This window comes from Piliocolobus tephrosceles, chromosome 10 (genome assembly GCF_002776525.5).
Source record: "Piliocolobus tephrosceles isolate RC106 chromosome 10, ASM277652v3, whole genome shotgun sequence".
Taxonomy (NCBI): Eukaryota; Metazoa; Chordata; class Mammalia; order Primates; family Cercopithecidae; genus Piliocolobus; species Piliocolobus tephrosceles.
This window is the reverse complement of record NC_045443.1, coordinates 66,352,133-66,369,580: the sequence shown is the minus strand read 5'-3', so window position 1 is coordinate 66,369,580 and position 17,448 is coordinate 66,352,133.

Genomic DNA, 17,448 nt, shown 5'->3' with positions numbered 1-17,448 from the left:
TACAAAGTTACAGGTCCATTGGATGGATAGGGCTGGTGTTCCCGGGTACAGTAAGGTGACTGTAGTCAGCAATAGTGTATTGTATACTTCCAAGTTGCCAGAAGAGAGAATTTTGAATGTTCATACCACAAAGGAATAAAAAGTGTTTGAGGTGATGGCTATGCTCATTATCTTGATTTGATCATTACACAATGTATAACGTATGTATCAAAACATGACATTGTACCCCATAAATGTATACAGGTATTATGTGTCAATTAGAAATAAAATAATCCTTTTTAAAATGAATTAATGTGTGTTTTTGTAGACATTAAGTCTTTATCAAAAAATTAAATGCCTGAATGTATGATGTGCATATTTCCAACAATATAAAGTGATTGATACTGATACTCGCCATCCTAAGATGGCCACCATTATGTAGATACTCTTTTGCTTTAGAATTTTAATTTGCTATCAGAAACTATTCTGTTGAGTAAAATTTCCTATAGAGTTATCAGATCTTCTTACTTTATTATTTTCGTCTTTTGTCTACTTCAAATGATTATGAGGAGAAAAGCTTAGGAATGTAGATATTTAAAATGAAAGCCTTGACTTTGCCTAATTCTTGTTTTCTTTTTCTTTTTTTTTTTTTTTTTAATTTTGAGACAGCGTCTTGCTCTGTCACTCAGGCTGGAGTGCAGTGATGCAATCACTGCTCACTGCAGCTTCCATCTCCCAGGTTCAAGCCATGCTCCTACCTCAGCTGTCAGAGTAGCTAGGAGTACAGGCTCAGACCACCGTGCTTGGCCAATTTTTTTTTTCTTAATTTTTAGTAGATATGAGGTCTCCCTGTTTTGCCTGGGCTCAAGTGATCCTCCTGCCCCAGTCTCCCAACGTGCTGGGATTACAGACGTGAGCCACTGTGCCTGGTCTACTTCTTTATCAAAAGTTGTTGTTTCCCGCCCTGCTCCCCTCTTAACAGAACCAGTCACCTTGAAAACTATTGGAATAAAATTATTGTGATTATCTTAAAACCTAGTGTTTGTTCCTGTTTCTGTAACATTTACTATTTGGAAGGCAATAGTATAAACTCCAATTTATCTTAAAGTTAAATTTGGCTTAAACCAACATGTAGTTCCTGGAAGATGATAGATGCTTAATAAATATTTATTGGATGAAGAACTGATGAATTGTGGTAACTGACAACCTCATTTCTAACTCTGTTAACTCATATATTTGCAGTTGTTTTAAAATACACTCAATATTTTCTAACTGGTTGCTTTAAAAAAAAGTCAATCCCCAAAAAGGGCATTTGGCAGAAAGTAATATTGCTCAAGGACCCCAACAGGAAGCCTATGTTTGGACTCTTTCCTCCTTGGCAATTTAGGACCAAAAGCAGTTTCTAGTAATAAGCTTATGGCAGCACTTTTTTGAGCGTTGGCTCATGCAAATATTTTGTGGTTTTGGTGTCAAGTATAAACAAACTAAAAAACTAAAAATAAATCTAAAAGTAGACTTTTCCTCAGATTTGACTTGGGAATATGGATCTTAGTCTATATGTTATTGGGCAAATAATAAGCATACTAAGGAAGGTATGAAATTTGATGTGGGCTGCAATGCTAAAAAACACAAAATGACTTAAGTCTTCCATCACCACTCAAGGCATTTGGAAGGTAAATCAGAGAACAGAATTTTCTTAAAGAACCTGTTAAACAATGTATCAATTCTTTAGCAATAAATAAAAAATAAAAAGCATTGCACAATCTTCCCTTCAGCCAACATTCCACTCTCCCAACATCTGGGAAACTGGGCAGAGAGGAAGCAGACCGCTTCTAATTACCCTGTGGCAGCCAAAGATGTCTTCAACTTTTAAGGTATGAGATGAAGCAAGGGAGAATATTAAAAATAGTAAATGTTTTTTACAAGCCTCTCACAGATATTTAGCTTGAAAAATAAATAAAAACATTCAGCTCTAGTTTTCTTATTTTGCCCTTGGCATCACTTCCCAAATATTTGATCCTGATAGAAAATTATAATTTTATTGACGCCCCCCATCAGGATTCTGTAGCTCTTCCTTGGGTACTGCAGAAAGAAACAGGTCCTACTGGTGGACCTCACAGTCCAGTGGCTCAATCACAGACGAGGCATGCGGAGGAAGAACAATCTGGCTCTCAGAGGCACCAAAGGTAAGGGACATTCACTACAACTAACGTGCAGGTAGTAAGACTGCAAAGATGAATCCAAGGCAGAGACAACCTTCCAGAACTCTCTTCCCTTCCAGAGTCTGGTCTCCATTCTCCTGGACCAGGGACTTGCTTCTAGTAAAATAAGTCTTGTAATTTCCAGAACAATGAATTCGGACCATGTCAAATTTGATTCTTTTTTAAGCTAGGGAACTCTAATGAGCCTTCCCCAAGATTTCCTAGGTCTGAGGAAACTGTGCCTCCTTAAGGGTCTCCAGAAGGAGCACTTCTTACTAAAACTTAGCAGGCAAAACCATTGGAAATGGTACAAGAGTCAACTGGAGCAGCCATTTCTCTGGTATGTGACCACTGTGGCCCATAGCAGGGACAGCCTCAACTCCAGAATCCTTTAATCTATATCTGTCCTAAGAAGGTAAACCTAATGTGATCAGACTCCAGGGGCCCAGCCTCATGTTCAAAGGGCTCCCACGTAGAGTCAGAACATATTTATTGAGCACCTACTTAGTGCCAGGCATTGTGCCAGGCTCTGGAAACACAGTCCCATGCAAGATGGGTTTTTGTCCTCAGAGATCTCACAGTCTAAGAAAACGAAGCAGGTTCTTACAACAGTGATTGTGAAAGTGCTAAGTGCCTCAGGACCACGTGAGAGGGAGCACCCAGGAATAGAGCTGCACCCTACCCTTTTCTTATTCTTTCAGAGAAGTCGCCCTTTGATTGGCCAATATTGGTATACTGGCCTGTGGACATAGGAAGCCGCCAAATAGGAAATGTATATTTCAATGTATAGTACAATTATATTCAATGTCATCCACATGCATTTCACTCCTCAGTGCTGCCTTTGCTGCAGTCACAGACTTTTTCACTTTGGGAAAGTAGGCAGAGTCCAATGTCACTCAATAAACCAGTGACCTGCACTCTCCCTGGTGCCAGGCCTTCTCAAACACCCTTCATATCTGAGGATGTTAACAGTCAAAAGGCTAGGGGGTGTGACCAAATGTAATATTGTGTTAATGTCAGACTTACAAAGCCTCAGTCCTCATGTGTGCCATTATTTGGACTGTGTATTTTGAACTCTGGATGCTTCTGAATGTGAGCCAAAAACAGCCACCTAGGAATGTCAACTGTCCATAGAGGGGACTTTCCAATTGATTTTGGTCTTTGTGAGCAATGATTAAGTCTTGCTCCATCTTCCATTGTCTTCCACACAACACAGCCTTAGTTCAGGTTCTTCTGAAGCAGACCTTAAGATGCAGATTCATGGGCAAGGGATGTATAGAGAAAGTGGCCCATGAAGAGGCTGGGGCGGGGCAGGGGATAGTTGGAGAAGCAGGACAGGTAGGAGAAGGATCTGAGTGAAGGCGCAATTTCAGGCAAAGTCCCAGCTCCCGCCTGCTCCTGCAGGAGAGCAGCTCAGGAGAATGACTTATGCCTTAGAGTTTGTCCCAACTGGAGGCCAGGCAGTTGGTCTTTCATACATCCATATCAGTCACTTATTGACTAAGAGCCACCCCAAGGAAACATAAATTGCTAGGTATGTAGACAGTTTTCTGTGTGTGGGAAAAATGGCTCTGGTACCCTAGGGCAGGGCTCAAGGTGAGTCACCGTTGCAGGCCATTTAGAAGTTGAGGCACACAGAAGTCCAACAGGAGCACAGACTCCTACAGGGGATCCAAGGAAATCTGGGCAGAACACAGACAGGGTTGTTGCACCCACCAGCATGCTGCACGCTCTCTCTGCCTGGTAAGCACACTTCTCATTGGCAACTGGGAGGGCTACTTATAGCCAGAAAGAAGTGATAAATAATATATTAAAAGATTTTTTATGATATATGCCATACATGTCATACTTTTTAAGCCATACATGTAAGTTTTAGAAGAAAAGAGGATTCCAGTTTATTTTACTGAGACACTATCGGATTAGGTGTCAGGAAATGTGATTGCTACTTCTGTTGCTATCCCTAACCAGCTGTGTGACCTTCGACAATACAATTTGGTGCAATTCAATAACCGTTTACAGATCTCCTGTGCTTCTAGGCTGCAACTCACAGTACCTACAATGATGTCTTTCAGTGTACAGGCTAGAAACGGATGAGGCTCCAGTACATAAGTGCATAAAGAGCAGTGGAAACATGCAAGAGAAAAGTAAACCAGAGAAGGAAACCTTGGTGGGAGGGATTTAAGAGACGAGTTTTGGAGGAAGTTACATATGAGCTGGGTCTCAGAGGGTGAGCAGGGTGTTGATACGTAGAAAGAGGGAGAGTGTTCCCAACCCAGCAAGGCAAGGAGGTGAGAAAGGAACACATCAGGCTATTCAGGTCGACTGACCACAGCAACCTTGTCGGGGTCATTTGGGAAAACAACCTGGGAAAAGAACTTCAGGGTCAGATTTGGTGGCCTTGAACATCCAGATGGGATGTTTATATTTAATACGATGTTAAGTCAAAAACTAAAAGTTTTTGATAAAGAGAACTATATGGCTTAAACACACTCTTGGTCATTTGCTCAAGGCCACCCACGTAGTATAGTGTCTAGGAGGGTCAGAGTGGAGGGTCTCCCACATCAGCCCATGTCAAACCATCTGCCATGACAACCCAGGCCCTGGGAAGAAACTGAACTCTTGTGCCACGTTGTTCTCTCCAGAGGTGAGCTTCTCCTTGGGGTCATAGTGCTGTCTGCCTGGTGGCCTTGTACTGTGGCCAGTTTAATCCAGTATAGATGTTTTATTAACATCTCAAAGAAGGAAGGGGCTTGACATCCCTATCTCTCTCCTTTGAATCTCCTTGGATTTTGTGCCAGTTTGCCATTTATTTGCAGCAACATCTGGGCCCCTTTGCTAAAAGGGGCCGGGCAGGTGGATCTTCTTAAGACAAAGATCTGTCTGTGCAAGGTAACTGGATATCTCCACAGCAAGAAAGAGGAACAATACTGATTATAATACGGTTCAATGTCTACTTTCCATGGCAGTTTCACTTAAAAGGAATGGGAGAGAAAAATTAACGTTCCCCCACATTGGGCACCATGTGCTGCATATGGGTGAGCCAACTAGAGATTTCCAGTGTTCAGTCATTTATGTCAATATTGGGAAAATTTAAACTCCAAGACAGACTTACCACAACTAACTAGGAGTTAGACACCTAAGAAGCTAGCAGGAAGGCAAGTCCTCCAGGCCATCCATGCTGAATGAGCTGGAAAAAATTAAAGCTGCTTCACATTAAAGGTTGCCTAGCCTCGAAACAGATCTGGAAGGACCTCACACAGCGCACATCACATGCAGTGATTTGGTGGCAGTTCATACGCAGCACCTATTATGGTGGCAACCCCTCTGCCATCGGTTGAAATTCCTGACCCAGATGCCAGACATACTGAGTCACCTGGAATCCCCTGCCCTCCACACCTCCCACTGCTGGCTGCATGAATATATATGTGTGGTTATGAGAGCTGATTTAAGTAATTTGCCTCTAGGGGGTGGTTTGTACCACATGTAGGGGAAAAAATTCCACCAACATGTATAACATTAACCTTTTAAATTCTTCTCTCTGGGGACAAAAAGGATTTTGTCTATTTGTTGATCTGTTCTTTACTTGGAAATGAATGACATAACAGAGAAACTGGTAAAACTGTACTGTTTGCCTTTCAGATTATTTCCGGCAGGTAACCTTGTCTTCACTGGATGGAGCATAGCAGCAATGAGGAATTTTAAACTTTTTGAAAAACACAAGATCATAAACATAGGAGTAAGTCTGAAATTTCCAGTTGGAGTCTGGCTCCAAGAGAGGTTTGCAAAATATTAAAGATGACAAAGCTCTGAGTTGCAGGGCATTCTTGGCCTCACTGATTAAAAACAGCTCTTACATGTTTTGCTCTCTCATATTTTGCCACATTTTCTACTCTTTTGCATCCTCGACTATTTATGAGTAAAACCCTCAAACTTAGCCTGAAATACAAAGACCTTGAAAATCCAACCCAAATCCATTTTCTAGCTTTCACTTCCACCTCACTTTCCTTAAAATCAACACCCCAATTTCATAGGATTATCCATTGTTCTTTGTATATAACATAGTCTTGCACATCAATATTGTTCACGGGATGTTTTCTCTATTCAAGAGGCTCTTGCTATCTTCTTAACCTGACAAAATCCTGCTCAAAAGTCATCTTTTACCAAAGGCTTTAAAACAGGTCACTCCCTTTTTTGTGCACCTATAACACTTAGCACTTAATTAAAAAAATTTTGTTTTGACTGGGCGCAATGGCTCACGCCTGTAATCCCAGCACCTCTGGAGGCCGAGGCGGGCGGATCACGAATTCAGGAGATTGAGACCATCCTGGCTAACACAGTGAAACCCCGTCTCTACTAAAACAAAAAAATACAAAAAATTAGCCAGGCGTGGTGGTGGGCGCCTGTAGTCCCAGCTACTCGGAAGGCTGAGGCAGGAGAATGGCGTGAATCCAGGAGGCGGAGCTTGCAGTGAGCCCAGATCACCCCACTGCACTCCAGCCTGGGCAACAGAGTGAGACCCTGTCTCCAGAAAAAATAATATATATATATATATATATATATTTCCTAGGTTTTAGGGAACAGGTGGTATTTGGTTACACGAGTAAGTTTATTGGTGGTGATTTGTGAGATTTTGGTGCACCCATCACCTGAGCAGTACACTGAACCCTATTTGTAGTCTTTTATTCCTCAATCCTTTTCCACCCTTTTCCCACTGAGTCTCCAAAGTCTCTTGTGTCATTCTTATGCCTTTGCATCCTCACAGCTTAGCTGCCACTTATGAGTGAGAACATACAATGTTTGGTTTTCCATTCTTGAACTATTTCTCTTAGAATAATAGTTTCCAATCCCATCCAGGTTGCTGTGAATGCCATTAATTCATTCCTTTCTATGACTGAGTAGTATTCCATTGTGTATATATATGCCACAGTTTCTTTATCATTCATTGATTGGTGGACATTTGGATTGGTTCCGTGATTTTGCAACTGCAAATTGTGCTGCTATAAACATGTGTGCACAAGAATCTTTTTCACATAATGACTTCTTTTCCTCTGGGTAGATACACAGTAGTGGGATTGCTGGGTCAAATGGTAGTTCTCCTTTTAATTCTTTAAGGAATGTTCACACTATTTTCCATAGTGGTTGTGCTAGTTTACATTCCCAACCACAATGTAGAAATGTACCCTCTTTACTGTGTCCATGTCAATATCTATTATTGTTTGATTATGACCATTGTATGGTACCACACTGTGGTTTTGATTTGCATTTCCCTGATTATTAGTGATGTTGAGCATTTTTTCATATGTTTGTTGGCCATTTGTATATCTTCTTTTAAGAATTGTCTATTCATGTCCTTAGCCCACTTTTTGATGGGGCTGTTTGTTTTTTTCTTGCTAATTTGTTTAAGTTCATTGTAGATTCTGGATATTAGTCCTTTGTCAGATGTATAGATTGTGAAGATGGTCTCCCACTCTGTGGGTTGTCTGTTTACTCTCCTGACTGTTCCTTTTGCTGTGCAAAAGCTCTTTGGTTTAATTAAGTCCCAGACATTTATCTTTGTTTTTATTGCATTTGCTTTTGGGTTCTTGGTCATGAAATTCTTGCCTAAGCCAGCGTCTAGAAGGTTTTTTCCAATGTTATCTTCTAGAATTTTTGTAGTTTCAGGTCTTAGATTTAAGTCCTTGATCCATCTTGAGTGGATTTTTGTATAAGCTGAGAGGTAAGGATCCAGTTTCGTTCTCCTACATGTGGCTTGCCAGTGACCCCAGGACCGTTTGTTGAATAGGGTGTTCTTTCCCCTCTTTATGTTTTTGTTTGCTTTGTTGAAGATCAATTGTCTGTAAGTATATGGGTTTATTTCTGGGTTCCCTATTCTGTTACATTGGTCTATATGCCTATTTTTATACCATTACTATGCTGTTTTGGTGACTATGGCCTTATAGTATAGTTTGAAATCAGGCAATGTGATGCCTTCAGATTTGTCCCTTTTGCTTAGTCTTGCTTAGTCTTGCCTTGTGGGCTCTTTTTTTGGTTCCATATGAATTTTAGAATTTTTTTTTCTAGTTCTGTGAAGAATGATGGTGGTATTTTAATGGGAATTGCATTGAATTTATAGATTGCTTTTGGCAGTATGGTCATTTTCACAGTATTGATTCTACCCATCTATGAGTATGGGATGTGTTTCCATTTGTTTGTGTCACCTATGATTTCTTTCAGCAGTGTTTGTAGTTTTCCTTGTAGAGGTCTTTCACCTCCTTAGTAAGGTATATTCCTAAGTATTTTATTTTTTGCAGCTATTGTAAAAGGAGTTTGATTTGATTCTCAGCTTGGTTGCTGTTGGTGTACAGGAGAGCTACTGATTTATGTACATTAATTTTGTATCTGGAAACTTTGCTGAATTCTTTTATCAGTTCTAGGAGCTTTTTAGAGGAGTCTTTAGAGTTTTCTGTGTATACAATCATAGCAACAGCAAACAGTGACATTTAACTTCCTCTTTACCAATTTGAATGCCCTTTATTTCTTTCTCTTGTGTGATTGCTCTGGCTAGGACTTCCAGTACTATGTTGAATTAGAAGTGGTGAAAGTGGACATCTTTGCCTTGTTCCAGTTCTCAGAGGAAATGCTTTCAACTTTTCCCCATGCAGTGTTATGTTGACCGTGGGTTTGTCATGGAAGGCTTTTATTACATTGAAGTATGTCCCTTGTATGCCGATTTTGCTGAGAGTTTTAATCTTAAAGGATACTGGATTTTGTCAAATGCTTCTTCTGCATCTATTGAGATGATCAGGCATACTATTTTATCACATGGTATTGTGATTATTTGCTCCCTCATCTATCTCTATCTCCTCTATGAGATTTGAGTTCCTTCAGGGAAAGACACTATCTGTTTCTCTACATCTGCCCTGAGCCTAATAATGCCTGAAACATAGGATCTACTCAACAAACATATGTTGGTCTGTGCTATTGAGGATCAATAACTTGCTGAGCAGCACATTCTTTTCTGACCCAGAAGCAAAGCACCGAATACCAGGCTTAGCCTGTCTCGGTTCCAAGACCAACCATGCAGTTACCCAGGAGGATATGAAACTAATGACACAGAATCAAGTGAATTTTCATGTGCAATCTGCTATGATCTTATGCCTTAGTTGGAGAACCTGGGTTTTGGCCTTGATCCTGAAATCATTCTCTCAAGTCATCACTAGACCCACATTTTACTCTTGTGTGTCCAAGTTTCTATTTTGGTAATATGCTGGTCCAAGGATTACCAAAAGTAAGGTTTCTCCTTTTCTAGGCAAGACTATATTTTGATTCCTTTTCTGGCAACGTAATGGAAATTTCAAAACATCAGGAACCTAGTCAAAAAGTTTCACCCTTAGGAGGCGGAGCTTGAAGTGAGCAGAGATCGCACCACTGCACTCCAGCCTGGGCGACAGAGTGAGACTCCGTCTCAAAAAAAAAAAAAAGTTTCACCCTTAATTCTCTACTAAACACAATGTTAGGAGTAGTAGTGCCTGTATTGTGTCTATCCCTTGACCCGAAGGTGAGATTCTTCAAGTATCTAAACCATTCCAGGTGGAGGCTTTGACTAAAGCCACAGGGTAAGTGGAATGATGGGGCATGGAGTTTGTGGAGGGAGTTGTGCTGGCTCTAAATCATTGCTGCAAATTTTTTGACACTCCTCCCATCTAGAAGTGGCATCTAAATCCCCACTCCTTGAATCTAGGTGGACATAGAGAGTATGGTGGAAGTGATGTCATGTGATTTCTAGGGCTAGATCATAAAAGATCATACAGCTTCTTCCTTATTTACTGGAAAACTACTCTTGGAACCCTGAGCTTCACATAAGAATCTAGGTTGAACCATGCTATGGACTGAATGTTTGTGTTGTCCCCCAAATTCATATGTTGAAGCCCAATCCCTAATGGAATGGTATTTGGAGATGGGGTCTTTGGAAGGTGATTAGGTCCTGAGGGCAGAGCCCTCATGAATGGGATTAGTGCCCTTATGAAAGAGACCCTAGAGAGATCCTTTGCCCCCCTCTACCACATGAGGTTACACTGAAAATATGGCTATATGTGAACCAGGAAGCAGACCTCTATTCGACACTGAATCTGCTGGTAGTTGGATCTTCGACTTCCTAGTCTCCAGATCTGTGAGAAATACCATTCATGAGACACCTGAGTCTAGGGTAGTTTGTTATAGCAGCCTGAATGGACTAAGACACACCATCAGCAGAGCCACGTCATCAACAGAGCTGCTCTTGCCTCCATGATCTAAAAAGCCACTGGCTCTTAAATCATGTCACCACTGCCACAATTGGGAGTCCACCACAATCAGAAAGTCACTGTGATCTGGTGACTGTCCCAGTCTCAACATTATATTACCTTGCTGCAATCTGCACCAGCAGAGTGAACGCCCTGGACCCCACCTCTGATCACCTGCAACCAACAGCTCCATGGCCATGGTTGTGAGCAGAAAGAGAAGGAGGGGAAGATGTTATGGCCCCTGGTTTGCTTTTTTTTGTTTGTTTGTTTGTTTGTTTGTTTGTTTTTAGCATTCCAGGCTTTGTAGCATAAAAAAGCACACCTAAAGTGGGATGGATGTTGAGTGCAAACCTGCAATACCATCATGATGTTTTTTTTTCTTCTATAGGACTATAAGCAATTTACATAAGCACCTGAATATCCAATACCCCAAAATATCCAGCAATTTTCAAGCCATTATTGAGATAAGGAGGGGGTGTTCATGAGGGGGAAAAAAAGAGGGAAGAATCCTGAAGTCCTATATGCCTCTTGCAAGTCTGCCAGGAAATGGAGCCCTCAAGGGTAAGATGATATGGTCTTAGTCTTGAAAAAGCTTCTGTTCTAGATATTATCCATTTGCCCACCCTACTCCAGACCCACTCTTCACTCATCTCCACGGCACCTTGTGCCCTGGGAGGCTGACCTCCACAGATGGCATTGCCTGGGTTCCTGTGCCCCCGGTTTCTGGTTGGGCTTAGCCAGTGAGAGGCACCAGCAAAAGATCAGATAGCAAGGAGAGAGTGGTCAGTTTGTTTATTCCCTGGCTCCTTCTGTACCAGCTATCATTTGGCTGTAGCTACTTTTCTCTACCTAATACTGCCACCCAAGTCAGAGCACTTGTCAGGTTAGCCCCAGTCCACCAGCAACAGCTCTTGCTGATAACCGCCTTCCCTTACCCTTTCAGGGCCAGTGGTATTAATGACTTCCCATGGATTCTAGTCATGGAATGTAGTCACCATCCTCCACCTTTGCAAGAATACTGGTTACTGAGTGTGCTGTTTGTTTACTGCTTGAACACAGACTTCGGAATGATCGCTGGAGTCTCCGGGGACCATTTGCCTGTGCATTCTACCACCTCTTGCACAGCACTGTGCTTTACAGATCCCATGTTCCACCTAACTAGTCAGACTTTCTTCCTTGCATCGAAGCTGAGTCGGCTTCTTCAGGAGTGGTGCTCCCAATACATGAGGGAGCTGTGGCTCCACATAAAGTGTCTTGAGAACAAGTGAGCTGGCTTTAAGAGGACAATGACTGCCGTTGACTGGATATGTGGTTCCAAGCATTCAACTGTTCAATTTCAGTTCCTCACCTGTACAGGGGAGAATAGCAACCACCTGTCAGGATTGAATAAGGTTAAGTATGTAAAACAGAGGGGTTAACAGCAGACAGTTTTATAGTACTAGCCATCACCTTTTGGAAGCTTGGCACTTTTTCCATTTATCTCCAGTATTACATTTTTCCTTCTGCTAATTAAGTTTCTTATTGGTAACAAACTGATGTCTTAATTAGTACTACAATTCTGGTGGTCTAAATCTTTGTTCCAGGAAGAAAGGAACGAGAAAAGAAAAAAAAAAAAAAAAAAGCAAGGCTGGGGTGGCTAATAAAAAGTCATTTCCACTCCTGAAAAGAGAACACTGTGCCAGGGGCCCTAAACTTTCTCACTTATTAACTTGCGGTGGAGATTTGGCAAAAGAAGTTTTACTGTGGTTTGTGACTTTGGTCAGTCAACAGAGCCTTTGGCCTTGGGCTGAAATAGATAGTTTAGAGTCATTGTGACAGGATGAAACCAGAGTAAAGTGTGGCCAATCTGCTGATTTCCATGGCACTTTGTGTCCCAGTTGTTCCAGATCTCTTCCAGATCTCAGACAGCTTTTAGGATTTCAGCTAAAAGAGTGGCCGAGACAGCTGGACAATCTGGCAGAGTTTTAATAGGTTTTGAATCCTGACTTTCCATTTTATTAAAGAAGCATTTAAAATATTTAGGGGGCTCTAATTACAACCGATAATAAAAGACATCTTAAAGAAGGCAAGCTTCATATAATTATAAAAGATTAAAGTTTTTAAAGAATTCACAGGTCTAGAGAGAATAGTGTAATTGTATGGGAAAAGTGAAGATTTGCTTACAAGATGTAGGCAAAATTTACCCAAATTCTTCAGGATATTATTTAAAAAGAGAAGGTCTACATGATGAATTATTCTAATATCATCAAATATCCCAAATCTAAACTGAGTCACAGCCAGACACGGTAGCTCACATCTGTAATCCCAGTGCTTCGGGAGAACGAGGCAGGAAGATCACTTGAGTCCAGGAGGTTGAGACCAACCTGGGCAACATAGTAAGACTCTGTCTCTACAGAACATTTAAAATATTAGCTGGGCATGGTGGTGCGCACCTATAGTTCTAGCTACTCTGGAGGCTGAGGCAGGAGGATCACTTGAGTCTAGGAGTTTGAGATTATAGTGAGCTACGATTGCACCACTGCACTCCAGCCTGGCTGACGGAGACAGACCATGTCTCTGTAGACAAACAAACACAGTCACATTTAAGCCCCAAAGTAGGGCGGGTCTGAACTAAAACCTGGGGCATTTACTCTTGATTATGGTAAGAATTTACACCTCAGTGGCTAAACATAAACAGGCTTAAAAGAACAATGAAAAAGTTACCTGTCTGCTGACATAGCTATTTAAGGTACACATACCTATAGGGAAGATGGTCCAAGCATTTAATAATTGGCATTGGTTGGCACAAGCACCAACCGGGTAGAGCAGACTTTACCATGATCTGCTATTCGGCTGAACCAGGGCACGCCACCTGAACACCATCTCTGCCTACGTTCCATGCAACAGCTCTCTGCCCATCACCTGCAGCAGCTCCCCAGTGTATGACAAAACCATCCACCATTCACAGCATTCCATGTTTCCCAAAAATGCAGCCTTTTTTTTTTCCCAAAAAAAGTCCAAATTCTTTAGCATTATTTTATTCTTCACTGTCTGTCTTCTCCATCCACTACCAAAGCCAACTTTGTAACTTCTTGGCAACTTGCAAGCAGATGGTTCTCCCAAGCCAGCAGAGAATGCTGTCCTGAATTAAGAGATGCCTCCTTGAAGGGGGCAGCTGGCCTCCGTGAGTCATCGCTCCTGTATCTTGAGGATGCAGCTCTACTCACCTTTGAGAAGGTGATGAGGGCGTGGGCAGCTGAGCAGAATCAGGCCTGTTGAGACGTCTCTTACCACTCAAGCCTGGTTACACTGAACTTCATCCTGATCAGCCCAGTGAAAAATCAAAAACAAAGAGTTCCAGTCACCAAGGAGTTGGCAAGCTCAGCAGCAAGCAGGTTAGGTGGATTTATTTATTTATTTACTATTTATTTATTTATTTATTTATTTTACTTGGGTGACTTTTCTGGGCTTTCATAACCCGCTGCAGTTAGCTTTCGCTGTTCCTGCGATGAATGGAAATCATTTCCTTAGACTTCTGTCTTTGCTGCTGCTACTCCTTAAGGGTAGGAGCTTTGTCTCATTCTTTGCTATATTTCTAGAGCCTAATCCAGTGACAGGCATACCTGCCATGTACTCAGAAAAGACTTGTTGAGCAAAATAGGATTGGACTTAGAGTAAAAAAAAATTGCCCTGTACTAAAACAGCAATCTCTCTGGATCTACTTTATGGTTAATTCAATATAAGAAAATGATAATTAGATTACATTTAATGTTTTATAATTATATATTTCTAGCCTAAGAATTTTAGTAGCTGATGAGAATAAACGTGACACCCACGGACTGAAGCTCTCAAAGCATACTTTTAGTGTTATACACATAAACATGAATCAGAAGTAAACCAGTATTAAGAAAATATATTTTAAATTGCTTAGCATTCTCTTTTTAGAAATTATCAGCCAAGTGTGGTGGCTCACGCCTGTAATCTAAACACTTTGGGAGGCTAAGGTGGGTGGATCACTTGAGATCAGGAGTTCCAGACCAGCCTGGCCAACCCCATCTCTACTAAAAATACAAAAATTAGCCAGGCATGATGACAGACGCCTGTAATCCTGGGTGGCTGCTACTCGGGAGGCTGAGACAGGAGAATTGCTCGAACCTGGGAGGCGGAGGTTGCAGTGAGCCGAGATTGCATCCACTGCACTCCAGCCTGGGGGACAGTGAGATTCCATCTCCAACAAAACAAAACAAAACAAAAAACAAAAAACGAAAAAACCCACAAAATTATCTATAAAATCGTTTTCTTTACAAACAGCAAAATAATCAGTTTAGTAAAAAAAAAAAAAAAAAAAAAAAATTTAGTGATCCTGGAACAAAGTTTCCCACAAATGAAAGTTATAACTTATTAGGGAGATAAATAGAGATGTGAATTGTAGGAAACAGGTCATGTCCTTTCTATTAAAAACAAAAAACAGCAACTAGCTTTTACTGATTTCCTTTTTATTTTAAAAGGAACAACTTTTCATTGATAAACTTGGAAAAATATGGATGAGGGATTTAAAAAATCATCCTAATCTACATTCCATAAATAGTCAGTGCAGAGAGTTTGAGTATTTCTTTGTAGTCTTATTTCTATACATCCACATAATTATTACATGGTTGAGATTGTATTGTTTACACGGTTTTACATCCAGTTCTTTTTTTACTTAGTGTCATAGCTTGAACCTCATTAAAAAATAAAACAGTGACACTGATACACTTTTGGTCAAGATCATGTTTGGCCTTGCCTTTTTCATGTTGGTGAGTGACAAGCTGAACATTTCACCCTTGTCCCAGTACCATTCCTGGGGTAGAGATGGACTGAGGTTAGCGGTAAAGTCTCTGGCTTTACGCACAGCTGGGCCTTATTTTTAATGTATCTGATTATGTCTCAAAACACCTGACCAAATATTGCACCTTAGGAGGTGCAGGAGGAAAAGTAGCACCCAGAGGAAAGCAACAAGTGTGGTGAAAGGGTCATCTAAGGAAGGAAAGAACTGGGTTGCTTTCCCTGAACACAGAGGAGAATAGTAATAGTGAGTGGCCTGGCTCACTGGGAGTCATGTCTGATTTGCTTTCGCTACTCTGCTGGGTGTCTCCCTGGGCTCCTCCCACCCTCTCCACCTTCTCGGTGCCCTGGGAGGCTGACCTGCAGGAGCGGCTCCACAGGCTCTCTTGCCCTGTGACTTCAAGCTGTGTTGGCCACCGGGGAGACCTGATGGGCTTAAGGAGAATGACACTGGCGTATTCACTCTCCAGCTCCCTTTTGATGGAGTCACTGCAGACTGGCTGTATCTCCCCACCGAAGGCCACACCTGCCCTGTCATGCGCTCTCTCCATGGGGCCCTCTCTGATTCTGCCTTCTGGTAAGCACTCTCTCCTCTTGCCCTGTCAGGTCTGGGCATGGGTGGGGAACACAGGAGTGGTAGCAGTGCTTGTCATTACTAATTCTGGGGACGGCACTACTCTTTTCCCTACACTTTGCTGATCTTTTAAATAACCTTCTTTTAAACTCTTCAAATTATCCAATATGAGGGCACCCTCTATTTCCTGCCAAGACTGTGATAGAAATATTGAAACTACATGTCCCTCCTCCAAGGCTAGCATATTTCATTTAATATTCAGAATCCAACTATTACCCGAGTTTCCTCAGCAGGGTCATTTGAGGCTAATAAATGTGTAAATAACCCATCTCCAGTTCTAGCAAGTGGCTGTTTCTAATGGCGCTGCTGCTGGCAATGAGGAACAGTAATGCCAGATGCCATCATGTGCCCATTCAATGCCTGGGCCACATACTCTTCACAAGTGGGCTTGATCCTCAGAACAAGTCATTAACAAGGTGGCTTTTGTTCCCACTTTAGAGTTGAGTAAATCAAGTATCTAGAAATATAGGTAACTTTTACCTAATATCACACAACTAATGTGTGCACATCCATTGCCTCACCTCCTTTAAACTTTGACTCAAATGACATTTTCTGTTAGGCCTTTCCTGGCCACTCCAATTTTAACATTTCCTATCCCTCTTCCCTGCTTTATTTTTCTCCTCAGCATATCATTGACTTATATAACTTGTTCTCCTCATTTGTCTTGATTAATGTCTATCTCACTCTCCTTGAGTGTAAGCTCCATGAGGACAGTGGGGTTTTTTTTTTGTTTTTTGTTTTTTGATATAGTCTTGCTCTGTTGCCCATGCTGCAGTGCAGTGGCTCAATCACAGCTCACTGCAGCCTCGAACTGCTGGGCTCAAGTGATCCTCCTGCCTCAGCCTCCTGAGTAGCTGGGTAGCTGGGACTGTAAGCATGTGCCACCATGCCCAGCTAATTTTTTAAAAGTTTTTCTTAGAGATGGGGGCTTTGCTGTGTTGCCCAGGCTGGTCCTGAACTCCTAGCCTCAAGTCATCCTCCTGTCTCAGCCTCCCAAAGCACTGGGATTAGAGGTATAAGCAACCGTGTCTGATGTTTTATTCACTGCTTTATCCCAGCACTTAAAATGATCCCTGGCACATAGCAGGTCCTGAATAAATATGTGTATATATGTATGAATATATGTATGTATATATACACATATATGTGAATAAATATGTATGTATGTCCTGAATAAATATGTATATATAAATATATACTTATTATATATAATAAATATACATATATAAATATACACTTATTATATATAATAGATATACATATATAAATATACATATTTATTCATATATATTCATATATATTTATATACATATATACATTTATTCATATGTATGTATGTACGAATATGTCCTGAATAAATATGTGTATACACATATATACACATATTTATTCAGGACCTACTATGTGCCAGGGATTAAAAAAAATCAATTTATTTATATATAAAATATATCAGGGATCAAAAAAATATATATATAGCAATTCTTCCGCCTCAGCCTCCTGAGTAGCTGAGATTACAGGCGTGTGCCACCATGCCTAGCGAATTTTTTGTATTTTTTGGTATAGATGTGGT